Here is a 14289-nt window from a genome sequence, read left to right as displayed (position 1 = left end):
CTTCATGGAACATGATCTTAATATCCTAATGATTTTTGGCATAAAAGAGAAATGTATAATTTTGATCCATACAATGTATTGTTGGCTATTGCTGCAGATATACCTGAGCTAGCTGCTGCTTTTGTGCTGCAGGGACACATTTAAACAAAAAAGTTTCTTCTATGGCATCCTGAAGCACCTTTATTTTTAAGAATGTTTAATTTTTGATGGTTTTCTGAATCAATTTGATATCATAATCACTGATCAAATATTTAGAACTCTGTGCTCTATAGTGAGCTGAGGATGAATATTTGATGAGCTGCGTTATTTACACGTTCGTCGGCGAGCGATTGGTGTTTTCTGGCTGCTGCTGAAGGCCAGAAGTGAAGGTGAAACGCTTTGACTGTCAGAGCTCAGAAACTCAGGAGCCTCGATCACGGGAGCGGACAGTGACACCTGCTGCTGGAATCATTCTCGACAGAATCCACCAGCTGAGAACAAACCTGAAGAAAACATGTACTCAGAAACTGCCAGTACATTTCACAAACCATTACAAAGAGACCCACTGAATTAAACATGGAATTTTAAAGAAAATAAAAACTGAAATGGTATATTTTCTTGTAAAACACACTCTAATAATCTTTATTTGCAAACTTTTAAAAAATCTACTTTTACAGTGAATTTTCATCTAATTCTTACAGTGCAAAATGTAAAACACAACTGACAAAGACACAATAATATACACAATAATATAAATTCCAAAAATAAGGAACTAAGTACAGCTTACAATAAAATGAAAACCAAAACAACTAGGAGTACTGTAGTTAAATGCAAAGTACAGTCAATCAGACTTTTTTTCTCCACTCTTTCTTCCCTTGTTTTTTGGAGTGGAGTTAACTCATGCTTTAACCAGACGAACTCCTTTATTAGTGTAGAAGTGGCAAACAGACCAAAGCTACAGAGTAAACGTGAGCAATAAACAGTGAACGTCACAAATCTCATCGTACACCTACAGTGTGGTTTTGGTGCTGTTTTCATGTGTGACTTGTTCTTATTTCTGGAATCTGAATCAGTTGGTGGAATGATGGTGTGTTTACGTTTTATCACGCTCACTAATCCATTAAGACAAGCTCGCTTCTAATCCGTCATATCAGAAACACCAAATCCTTCCTTTAATATCGGATCTTAACACAGGTTGAGTCCAACTTACTCTTGTGATCCAGGTCACACACACGTCTCAGCCCTAGATTACACACACACAGCAGAAATCTCAACACCTGCAGTGTTTCAGCATTCACCATTAAACACACACACACATTCACACACACTCTCTCTCTCTCACACACACACACACAGAGACACACACACAGACACACACACACACATTCACACACACTCTCTCTCTCTCTCACACACACACACACACACAGACACACACACACACACACACACACACACACACACACAAGCACACACACACAAGCACACACACACACACACACACACACACACACAGAGACACAGACACACACACACACACAAGCACACACACACACACACAAGCACACACACACACACACACTCATAGGTGAACTTCAGGAATCCTGTTGTATGTGTGTCTCTATGTCTTACTCGTGGTGTAATTCACCGCATCTCATACCATTATCTTTGAATGGGTTCTTTGAAATTTTCACAATTTCACACTTTGTAGTTTCTGCGGGATTTGTGTTTGTCCTGTAGTTTCTGTTCATCCCTGTGAAGTGGTGACATTTCTCTTTGGTAACACTTTATTTTACAGTTTTTCTCGATTGTTTACACACATTTTCTGAAAGCATGCCTCATATTCTCAGAACTCTACACACAAATCCAAAAAAACACACACAATGGGCAAAACCCCTCAATTCTCCTGCAAAATGAAACTTTACATTCAAAACAATGTTATTTCTTCTCAAAATGGTATTTTGTTTTCAAATGACACACAAACCATCATATGAATAGACATTTATAAGAACCAGCTGAACACTGATGTGCTCAATGTAAAACACTATGATGAATGGAAAACACTTCTCCATTCATCATAATGACTTAGGCCTTTTTTTGGTTCAGTGTTACAGTTACTACAGACAGTAGATACATAAGTGTGTTGTAAAATATTTGAGAATATTGTTTTTATACTCAGAACACACAAATACACGGTAAAAGTTTATTTTATTTTTCCCGCAAAAACAATGTACACAGTGTACATCCCATTCCCAACCAACACAAAGTTGCACATACACTACATACAAAACAACAGAAGAATTTACTGTATACAGTGTTGAGAGTATGCATCAATTGTGGGACTCACTTGCACATAGTTATATCACAATTCTTTGACTCTTTCTGAATTGCGTTCAAATGGCACCCTGTAGACCGGCTTCATCCTGAGATGATTTCTGCGCAAGACACGGTCCAGTGTTGATAAGCTTACCCTATCAATATTTTGAAACATGTCATTGTTTTCTATTATTTTTCTTTGTATTTGCCGTAATGTTATGGCGTTGTTTTCTAGGACCATGTTCATGATTTCAGTTTCCTATTCAGGAGACAGAACGCGTTCCCGACCACCTTGTGTTGGTAATCTTTCAGTTCTGCCTAACAAATAGTAAAATACTGTAAATACAAAGCAGGTATACATTTCCTAAATACTTGAAACATACTTTACAGTATTTGTACAGTCCTACAGAACAGTCCACAGGCAATACTGTACTACTGTACTCATTGAGTACTGTATTGATATGCAGTACTGCAATTTTCTAGTGAGAGTAGATTTCTTACCTATTCTCACTTCGGAAAGTCCGGATGATGGATGCTACAGTGTACCTGCTCAAATTTGGCTGTACTCTTTGCCCAGCCTCCCTCATTGTTAGACCATGGGTGACCACATGATCAACCAAAGTGGCTCGGATCTCATCAGAGATTACGGTCCTTGGCCTTCCTCGTCCTCCTCCTCTTACTCTCACTCCTCTGGCTCTGCCTCTGTTTCCAATGTTGGCATCCATTGCTCCAAAACAGAAGAGCTCACCTGTTGCCCTTTTATGCTAAAGCTCTGACTGCTAATTGTAAAACTGAGTGACGGGTGTTTGCCCTTGTGATGAGTCAGTGTGCATATTTGAATGGCACTGTGTTCCTTGTGAAAACAAGATATTTTCTGCATGAACATTGTGCCAAAAGCAGAGAATTGTGTGTAGTGTTTTGAAAAAAGTGTGTTTTAGAACTGCAATTTGAGTGTAAAGCAGGAACTGTGCTTGTAGTTTAGCGGAATTGGTTCAGGGGGTTGGTGAATGAGTTACATGTTGTGGGCATTGTGTCTCAAGTACCAGAATTTGTGTGTAAACAATTGAGAAAAACTGTAAGGTGTTCTTGTTACATGTACTTACTTTTATAATAACAATAAATTATGCATAATTACATGCAAGTAACCCTAATCCTAACCATATAGTAAGTACATGTAGTTAATTAATATTACTCAGTACCTAAATATATAATTACACTGTAACAAGGACACCTTAAAATAAAGTGTAATCTTCTCTTTTGATGAGCAAATCATGGTCTGTGTCTGAAGTGATGTCACAAAAGTCTTTGCTGCCAAATGGCATCATTTCCTGAAAGGAGCGAGCCGCGGTTATGGTTTGTGATGTAATACACATCATGCATTTACGCTGCTGTCCGTGTGATGTGAGGAGCTGCTCTCAGTCCTGTGTGAAATCACAGTTATTTGAGTGTTTGCTGGACAGCAGGTAATATGATGATTCCCGTTAAGCTTTCCTCAAAACGGTGCCGGCGGGACGCAGGTTTATCGCGGTTCATCGAGGAGCTCTTCAATCGTGCGAGCGAACAGGTGTTTGTTTCCACACGGATCAGTGTCGTCAGGAGATTAGACGTGTGTCTGAGGAACAGCCGCCGCCTGTGAGGATTACAACAAGGAATTGTTCACAATATCCCTCTTTGCGGGGTGTTCTTAATCTCCGGATAGATATTATCAGCGTAACGTCGGAGCGGGAACGGCTCGAGTGAATGAAACCCAGCAGTGCAGCATATGGCCCCGGGGCTCTCAGGCCTCCTTTACACTCAGTTAAATCTGACCCAATTACGATTTTATCATATGTGACACTGGAGCACAAAACCAGTCATAAGGCTCAATTTTTTTGAAATTGAGATTTAAACATCATCTGAAGGCTGAATAAATAATCTTATATGCAAATAGGACAATATTTGGCTGAGATACGACTATTTGAAAATCTGGAATCTAAATATTGAGAAAATCTCCTTTAAAGTTGTTCAAATGAAGTTCTTAGCAATGCATATTACTAATCAAAAATGAAGTTTTGATATATTTACGGTGGGATATTTACAAAATATCTTCATGAAACATGATCTTAATATCCTAATGATTTTTGTCATAAAAGAGAAATGTATAATTGTGAGCCATACAATGTATTGTTGTCTATTGCTACAAATATACCTGTGTTACTCATGACTGCTTCTGTGCTGCAGAGACACAGATGTGACACAGATCGGATGTGTTCTATGATCGTGTAAACTGGACAAAACGAATGCATTCACATATTTTGCCAATGTGACTGTCATGTAAACAGGCAGATCGGATTTTCTTAGGCATTGCGTTCTGTACGTTATTAAAACTGCAACAGTTTGGTACTTCTCTGCGGTTTAATGATGTGATATTATTCTGAGGAGGAAGCTCGTGTGGAATCGCGTTGCCAAGTCCTCTGTTTTCCCGGGGAATTGGGCTACTTTAACACTGTTCCTGTGGGTTGTTTTTCATGTCTGTGTGTTGAAACGACCCCAATAACCTGATATTTATCCCCTGGAATGAGAACTGTACTGCGGAACCCTGCCAAAACATGAGTGTTTTACCCTCCTCGAAACACAATTAGGCTGGTTTTGAGTAGAAATTGGGCGGGTTTTGTTGTGAAAACCTGGCAACCCTAGGACAGTTAGTGATAACAATGCAGGAAACATGGAGGAGGTATGGCAAGAAATCTGGGATGGGTCAAATTGAAAGAACATGTAAACGGACGGTCAAAAAATCGGATATAGACAACAGATCAGAATTGAGCATCAAGACCAGAAGCCTCATTTATAAAGCGCGCGTACGCTCAGATTTGATCGTAGAGTGTGCGTACGCTTAAATCCACGCCAGCGATCGTATTTGTAAAAACGGTCTTTGACGAAAGTGTTTAGCATTTAGCGACTTTTTCTTGTTCGAGTACTGCAGGTTTTTGGAAATGTAAGCTGTTCTAAATTAAAGGATATAGATGATGACTGGTGATCTTTTATATGTTAATAACATTAATTAGGAGTCATTACAAGGCAGAGAGCTGAAACCATTCAATTGACGACAAGATCATTTGCGATTCATAGATTTTACATATGCGTTTTCTGTGCGTACGTTCATTCTATGAATCATATGTTTGCATGTTTGAGAGATGATTGTAAGATCACATTTAGGATAGTTTCTGCGCAACATTTTATAAATGAGACCCCTGGAATGTAAACGAGGCCTCAGACGCAAGCGCTTCTCGATGGGATAACCAGATCAGCCCCGGATGCGGAGCCCAGACCGCAGAGGTGAACGGTTTGGGGAGAATTCATTAGCGTGCAGACAGGTGGCTAGTGTTACCGCACGGCCGTGTCCGGGACCCTGCGCTGTAAGCTATACCATGGGATGACATTTCCTCCAGGCCAACAGGGAACTGATTAGAAAATGGTCTGTGATGAAACAACAAGGCTGCGATCTTTATCGGGCTGAACATCCTCTCTCTCTCTCTCTGGCTCAGATGGCGTCTCTCGTGGGAGTTGCCTATAAGTACTCCATCAAGCCAACTGCATTAGTGTAATTTCGTCCCAGGAAATTAGCAGAGCCAAGCGGCGCCAATTAGAAGTCAATAGCTGGCTTTATTAATCGAGCTAGCCATCGCACTTGATTAGATTAAGCAGAGGAGCTGCGTGTGTGTACTTGCTGAGCGTGTCTCATTGCTGCTTTCTGCAGGTCAGTGAAAGTCTGACAGTGAAATACAGTGAAGTGCAGGAAAGACAAATAAAAAAACACCCTACAGGTGAAAACCAAAAACTGCTCATCAAAATCATTTACACCATTAAAACAATGTCAGCTTTCCTCTGTATATTTGATTACTTTCTGCATACACTGTAAATAGACATTTTTCAAAGTTGCAAAAAGAAATTATTGGATTATCATAATTATTTTACAAAAACATTTTTTTCAGTCTTTCTGCTTAGACATTTTATGTTTAATGTGTTATTTGCTAAATTTAGTCAAAAGCGAGTATTGTTTCACTGTAAATCCAACATTTGTTGACAGTGTATCTGTAATATCCAGCTGTATACCCAAGTAACATATTTAGGTTATAAAAACATTGCGGGAACATTGTTTTGAAAAGTTTTAAATGTCCAGTTTTATTGTTGTTATTATAATGTTATTTAAAGGTTACAAAAACGTTTCTTACTACATTCTACTAACTTTATTTTCAGCCAAATATAAGTTTATTTTACAAGAATGTTTCGTAGAACGTAATCAAGCATAGATAACATCATAAAGACATTCTGAAAATGTTGTTCTAAGAATGTTTTCTCTCAACATAATGCGAACGTTCATCAAGTACAAATAACATCATTCACAGAATGCTAACCTCTGAATATTTTCTCTTAGCAGAGAACATATATCAAATATACAAAGTTATAAGAATGGTAAACATTACTTTAAAAACGTTTTGTCCTAACATTTATATAACTTTTATAAAATGTTAGTGAACGTTGTGGGAACGTTTCCTGTTCTGTACACTAGGATCTTTCATGGAGTCGATGTTTGTTTCTGTAAATGTGTCTCTCTGGTCAGCGATGTTTTACACGGCTTTCTACCGATGTTTGTGGGTCGTTTTGGCCTCTGCCAGCTTCATTACCTGCTCATATATGTGGGATTACAATATGCGTGATGGATTTGAGCGTAATCTCACAACGCCGTTACAATCCTCTAAATTGCATTTTTAATCCGTCTCTGACATGCTCTGATTCATGAGCGCTGGAGACCAATGGAAACACTGATCAGTCTGTTTCTTTTCTTTACAGTGTAATAATACCGTCTTGTCAAAGTCTTATCACCAGAGTGACAAAATACACTTTTTGCTAATCTGCTAATGGCGAGTGAATTGGGAAAATGTACCTGCCATAAATATCTCCTGCTGGCTTTGAAACTGTATTGTGCAGTATTTTATGTCCTCTTGATGAAGGATTATTTCACTGGTTTGCCTTGAATACTGCAGACAGTGTAGCTCATTGTTTTCTTGGAGAAATGTAAAGCATATCAAATCCCTTCATGGTTTTGGTGAAATAACCCTGCATGAAGTTCTGGGGTTTCGATAGCTAAACGTCTGTGAATTTAAAGTGAAGACACATTTCTGTTTTTGGTAGTCATTTGTATTGATTGACTCATGTTGTCTACCTCAGATAAAAGCACTTGCTCAGATAAAAATCATTCCAATTCATTATGTTGTGATCCTGACCAACTTCACAGCTTACAAAAATATGTTCTAAAACATTTTGCTACATTAAGCAATGAGAACGTTATTTCTCTTTACATTCAAAACATCCCATTTTTATCACATTTTGTTCTTGGTTATGTGAACATTAACAGATCGTTACATTTTATTGAACATTATGAAAACCTTACTTTTGATTGTTCTCTGAATGTTCTGTAGTAGTAACATTTAAAAAACATTAGACGAAAGTCCAACTAAAACATTTCAGAAAAAACATTCCCTGAACGATGCATGCATGATGTTTTTTGTGCTAATGTTTTGAGAACATTATTAAAGACCAGATAACGTTGAGGGAACGTTCTATACTCTTTACTGGAAGAACAGTTGCTCATAACTTTGAGAGAAGCTTGCCAGAATGTTCAAAGAAAGTTCTCTGTTAGCTGGGTTACTGGATCCCTCCTACACTATATTGCCAAAAGTATTGGCACCCCCTTCTAATGAACAGGTTTGACTACTTTAGTAATTTCCATGAGTACAAATCTTAATGTTTAAGCATATAATGATATTCTAGGGAATTGTGTGCTTCTGATTTTATAGCAACAGTTTGGACAGAACCCTTTTCTATTCTAACATGACAGTGTCTCTGTGTATAAGACACGGTTCAAAAAGACATGATTGACTGAGTCAGTGTGGAAGAGCTTGACTGGTCTGTTTGATTTTAATTGCAGACCTTCATCACCAAACACCAACGATTTATACACTATATGGACAAAAGATTTGAGACACCCCCTTCTTTAGAACAGAAGAAGGCACTTCCAAAACTGTGGCAACAAAGATGGAAATATAATTCATGTATTTAAAAATTGTATTTCCATCTTTTTTGGAAAATTTTGGAAGTGTGTAAAGTGATTGTATCCCATAAGTACAAGTCATTGGTGTTTGGTGATGGCTCAAGGTCTACATTTAAAGTCACATAAAGTCATATAAAATTAGAAGCACACAATTCCCTAGAATATCATTATATGCTTAACTATTAAGATTTGTACTCATGGAAATTATTAAAGTAGTCAAACCTGTTCATTAGAAGGGGGTGCCAATACTTTTGGCAATATAGTATTCCACAGTGTCATTATTCAGACTGTTACGCTGTCGATCCTAAACACTTATTATTTTGGATGTTTTTGAGTCAATTTCCAAATATTAACCAAACTCAAATAATGTATTTCATGTCAGTGAGAAGATTTCAACACCTCATGTTTTGCTTTCAAATTTTGAGAAACTGAACACCCAATTTATCAAACCTTGAAGAAAGTGATGCATCAAAACAAACCACTCAAATACAATAAAACCCTGTGTTCTCACATTTATGAGAATTAATGTGTTCTCAGCGCTATGAGAATTAATCACAGATTGTGGTGGAGTGAAACACCTGTTACAGAAAATAGAGGTGTAACTCTGTGATCAAGACCTGGAGGTTTTGGCTCCAGATGGCACCAGTGGCTTTTACTCGGATCTATGGGTCCAGAAGAGGAAAAACCACTGCTGGGATGCAGACAAAAATACAGAGAAAGTGAAGCTGCTCAGACTAGCTGTGCACTCAATAAAGGCCTGATTTGTTTCAGTAAATGCAGCATAACAGTCTTTCAGCTAAAACTTTGTTTTCCCAGCTCGCAGAGTGTTAGATGAAATAAAACAGAAGAATCTCCACACACTAACATCTGACAAACGCTGCATGTGACTCGCCATCTCCTGTTCTCTGAAGAAAATGTGAGGGCAGAACTCATTCAGAGTCTCTAGATGATTCTCTGTCTTCTGGTCTGTAGATGTGTCTTGGGTTCCTCCTTCAGTGTGAGTCTGTGGGGTTTTCATGCTCCAGCAGGTGAAAATGATAAAAGCATGTTTCTGCCACGAAATAAAAACTGATTGGAACTTTTTATCTCACAACTCTGACTTTTAGCCATTCTAAAAAATAAATAAAGTCACAATCGCGAGATATAAAACCAGGATTGTAAGATATGAACTTGCAATTTTGAGAAGAAAGAAAAGAATCGTGTGAAAGAAAATTACAATTACCTTTTTTTCTGTGGTGATAAAAAAATAATTATGAGATGTGAATCCAGAATTCAGAGTTTATATCTTGCAATTCTGACATATTTCTCAAATTTTTGAGAAAGTCAGTTTCCCTTTTTCATGAATTTTTACTCTGGAATGAAAATTGGTTTCCATTAAAAAAACCAAAAAAAAAAACAGCTATCCTTAAGATCACCTGATTTGAGGAATCATTTATTTGTGACACTTGCTTTAATTAAAATCTGTAGAAATTCTGTTGACTTTAACTTTGCAATTGCATGTCAACTAACTCTTTTTAGACTATTATTAGTGGTCTGTTAGGGTTAGGTTGACGTACAGTAGCTGCAAAGTTTCTTATAATCAATAGAATAAAGTGTAAAGTGTGAGCAGATATCAAGCAGACTAATGCTGAAATGAGAGATAGCTGACATGAAGTGAGTTACTTATAGGTAATAGAATGTCTAAAGTGGACAATCGAAATAAAGTGTTACCCCAGTTTAGTCATTTGGTAACAGTATTTCAGTTAATGCGATATGCATTTATTGTAAATTCAAACTCAGTCTGTAAAACTTTACTACTGTGTTTTTTACTGTAATGTTGTCAGTTAATGTGTTTGATGTGTCTGTAAGACTGAGAGCTGTGCTTGTATGCATCCTCTTATGATTTTGAGTTTACTCTACAATCTTCTGTTAGTACATCGTCACATAGATCACCATTCAGTTCAGGAAATCATGTGAGAGCAAACCGAGGGCATGAGCACAAATGAAGTGTAGTGAACTCTGAATGAGCCCGAGGATGAGCATTACAGTGTAAGAACCGTCAGATCTTGACTAAAAATCTTTGATTAAAATGTTTAGATATTTATACTAGAAAACCGGCATACTGTACTGTATATACTGTAGTTTATTGGCTCACAACTTGTGCACCATGAAAACAAAAAGGTGGACAGAAAAAATGTTACATGCAAATAATAAAAAGGAGGAGAAAGCACTTGGCATTTCTTGTGTCGCTGATGAAGGGCATCCAGTCGAACTCATACAGATGTTAACATGAGCAGGTTGTGTGATGGCTTCATTCTCAAAAACCATGAGCAACCCCACACAGCATACAGAAAACACAACTCAGATGACATTAGCTCAGCACAGATCCTTCTCCAGGACTCTATCTGCTGTCTAAAGTCACACACATTTGTTATTTAAGCATCTGTCAAGCGATCAGATGACCTCGGCTCTGTCCTTTACAGTAAACTCACCAATCCCAGCAGCCACACAACAGAGACCAACACTTCCCCATCATACTATCTTTCGTATATGAATTCTTCCACACAGAGGGAATCCTCGCTACCAAACACGGTTAGCACACGCTGGAACATATCACATGAAAGCAGCCGTTGACGCATATATAACGACAGATAACCGAGACGAGCGAAATGCTGAGAACGACTGAGAGTCAAACCTGTTAGCAAGAGCTCCGATAAGATAAGACCATTTATCTCACAGTGACCCATTCCATCTAGAAATCTTCAAAAAAAAAAACACGACAAGCACAAGCCTTTAAAGTCTTTAGTAAATTCTTCTTGTTTTAAGTGTTTTCATTTTATTGGAAACAAGTCCATAAAAACTACACTCTTAAAATTAAAGTTTCTTTATTGGCATCAATGGTTTCACAAAGAACCTTTTCCATCCATGGAGCCTTTTCATTCCACAGAACGGTTCTTTACAGTGGACAGAGTTTCTTTAGATTATTAAAATGTTCTTCACACTAAGAAAAAAATGGATCTTTTAAGAACTGTTTCTCTGAACCAAAGCTGTCATCGCTGTGAAAACCCCCTTTTGGAACCTTTACTTTTAAGAGTGTAATTAAAAACTGCTTTTAAAAAATAAATAATAAAATAATAATGAAAATAAACTAATGCTACCATGCATGCAATTTATCAAAACTTTTAAAAACCCCAGTTCAGTACTATATGAATACTGTAAGCGGATGTTCAGCACAGAATGCATTTTTGCATTTAAAAATGCAAGATGCAGCGCCTTGGCATGAAACACAAGGGACAAGACACAAAAGACACTAACACCACACAATGCTTAGATAGAAAAACAAAGGCACAGCAGTGGAAACACGCTGTGTGAACGGCTGATAATTAATTTCAATAGTCTGCTTCAGACACTACTAACTATAAGAAACTTTGCAACTACATGCCAGCTGCAGTAACTTGCATTGCAGTATTAGTGACTGTTAGGTTAGGGTTAGTAGAATAAGTTGTACTACAGCAGACTACTGCACATGCATATTACACTTGGTAATATTATTAGAAAATGCGGGATTAGTTTTCATTGTTATGCTGATGATACTCAACTATATATCTCAACAAGACCAGATGAAACTTCTCAACTATCTAATATAATAGATTGTGTAAAAAATGTAAAAGATTGGATGACCAATAATTTCCTCCTATTAAATTCAGATAAGACAGAGATATTACTTATTGGACCAAAAAACAGTACACAGAATCTCTTGGATTACAATTTGCAACTAGACGGATGTACTGTTACGTCCTCTAAAGTCAAAAATCTGGGTGTTATATTAGACAGCAACTTGTCCTTTGAAAAACATATTTCCCATGTTACAAAAACAGCATTCTTCCGTCTTCGAAACATTGCCAAGCTTCGAAACATGCTACCTGTTTCTGATGCAGAAAAGCTAGTTCATGCATTCATGACCTCTAGACTGGACTATTGTAATGCACTGCTAGCTGGTTGTCCTGCATCTTCAATAAACAAGCTACAGATAGTCCAAAATGCAGTGGCTAGAGTTCTTACCAGGTCAAGAAAATATGATCATATTACCCCAATTGTACAGTCTCTGCACTGGCTACCTATTCAGTTCCGTATCATTTACTAAATATTATTACTTGCCTATAAGGCCCTAAATGGTTTAGCTCCTGCGTACCTAACTTGTCCTCTACCACGCTATAATCCAACCCGCTCCCTAAGGTCGCAAAACTCTGGACTTTTGGTAGTACCTAGGATATCAAAGTCCACTAAAGGAGGTAGAGCTTTTTCACATTTGGCTCCCAAACTCTGGAATAGCCTTCCTGATAACGTTCGGGGTTCAGACACACTCTCTCTGTTTAAATCTAGATTAAAGACACATCTCTTTAGCCAAGCATTCACATAATGCATCTTATAATCTTGTACTGCAGTTATATCTGATCAAATGTACATTATTATTATTCATTAGCTTGGGTTGAACAAATAATTTTTGCTTAGATGGAACAGCAGCTACGCTAATTATGTCTCCATTTGTTTCGCTGTTTCTGTTACAGGATTAACATCCCGTGGTAACTAGGAATTACAGAAGCTTCAGTCTGGATCCAAAACTTAAAGATTCAAGATTTTTATTTGTCACATACACAATTATACAGAGTATAACCAGCAGTGAAATGTAGGTCAGGTCCGCTCCAAGGACAGTGCAATTATAAAGAATACAAATATTAAGAAAAAGAAAAGTAGAAAAAAATAAAAGAATAAAATAAAATAAAATAAAAGATAAAAAATATAAATATAAATATAAATGTGCAGGTCAGTATGTTGTTGACTTAAATAGTAATATAAGAGGAATGTGCAAAAGAATGTGCAAAAAAGTTGTACAGGGTATTTAAATAGCAGCAGTATGAGGTAGAGAAAAATTATGAATAGCTTATTGATATGGTGATATTTACATGGAGTCAAGTGATGTTATGACACAGAGTTAGAGTTTAGGAGCCTGATGGCCTGGGGGAAGAAGCTCCTCCTAAGTCTCTCAGTTTTTGCCATCAGGCTATGGAAGCGCTTACCAGATGGAAGCAAAGTGAATAGATGGTTACCAGGGTGATTTGAGTCCTTGATGATTTTGACAGCTCTATTTTTGCAGCGTTTGAGGTAGATGTCCTGCAGAGAGGGGAGAGCAGACCCTGAGATGCGCTCAGCTAAGCGCACAACTCTCTGTAGTGCTTTGCAGTCCTGATTGGAGCTCTTTCCATACCACACTGAGATGCACTGAGTCAATACACTTTCTATGGTCCCTGAATAGAAAGTTTTCAGGATTGCTGGTGAGACCCTGAATTTCCTCAGCTGTCGCAGATGGTAAAGTCTTTGCCTGGCTTTCTTAACCTGTGTTTGGATGTGTGTAGTCCAAGTCAGGTTCTCGGAGATGTTTACACCGAGGTACTTGAAGCTGCTCACCCTCTCCACAGGGGTCCCACTGATCATAAGAGGAGTGTAGGGCTGCTGCTGTCTCTTCCTAAAGTCCATGATCAGCTCTTTAGTTTTGCTCACATTCAGAGAGAGACAGTTGTCCTGGCACCATGATGTGAGTCTCTCTACCTCATCCAAGTATACGGTCTCATCGTTGTTGGAGATGAGGCCCAGAACCACAGTATCATCAGCGAATTTGATAATAGATGTGGAGCTGTGAGAGGACACGCAGTCATGCGTGTAGAGAGAGTAGAGCAGGGGACTCAGGACACAGCCCTGTGGGGCTCCTATGTTCAGAGTGATGGAGTTTGAGGTGAACTGGCCAACTCTCACCACTTGAGGTCTGCCGGTGAGGAAGTCTTGAATCCAGTCACAGAGTGAGGAGTTTAGGCCGAGGTCTGTGAGTTTAGAAGCCAGCTTGATGGGGACTATAGTGTTGAAAGCTG

The sequence above is a fragment of the Barbus barbus genome (genome assembly GCF_936440315.1).
Source record: "Barbus barbus genome assembly, chromosome: 5".
Lineage (NCBI taxonomy): Eukaryota > Metazoa > Chordata > Actinopteri > Cypriniformes > Cyprinidae > Barbus > Barbus barbus.
Note: the sequence above shows the minus strand (reverse complement) of the source record.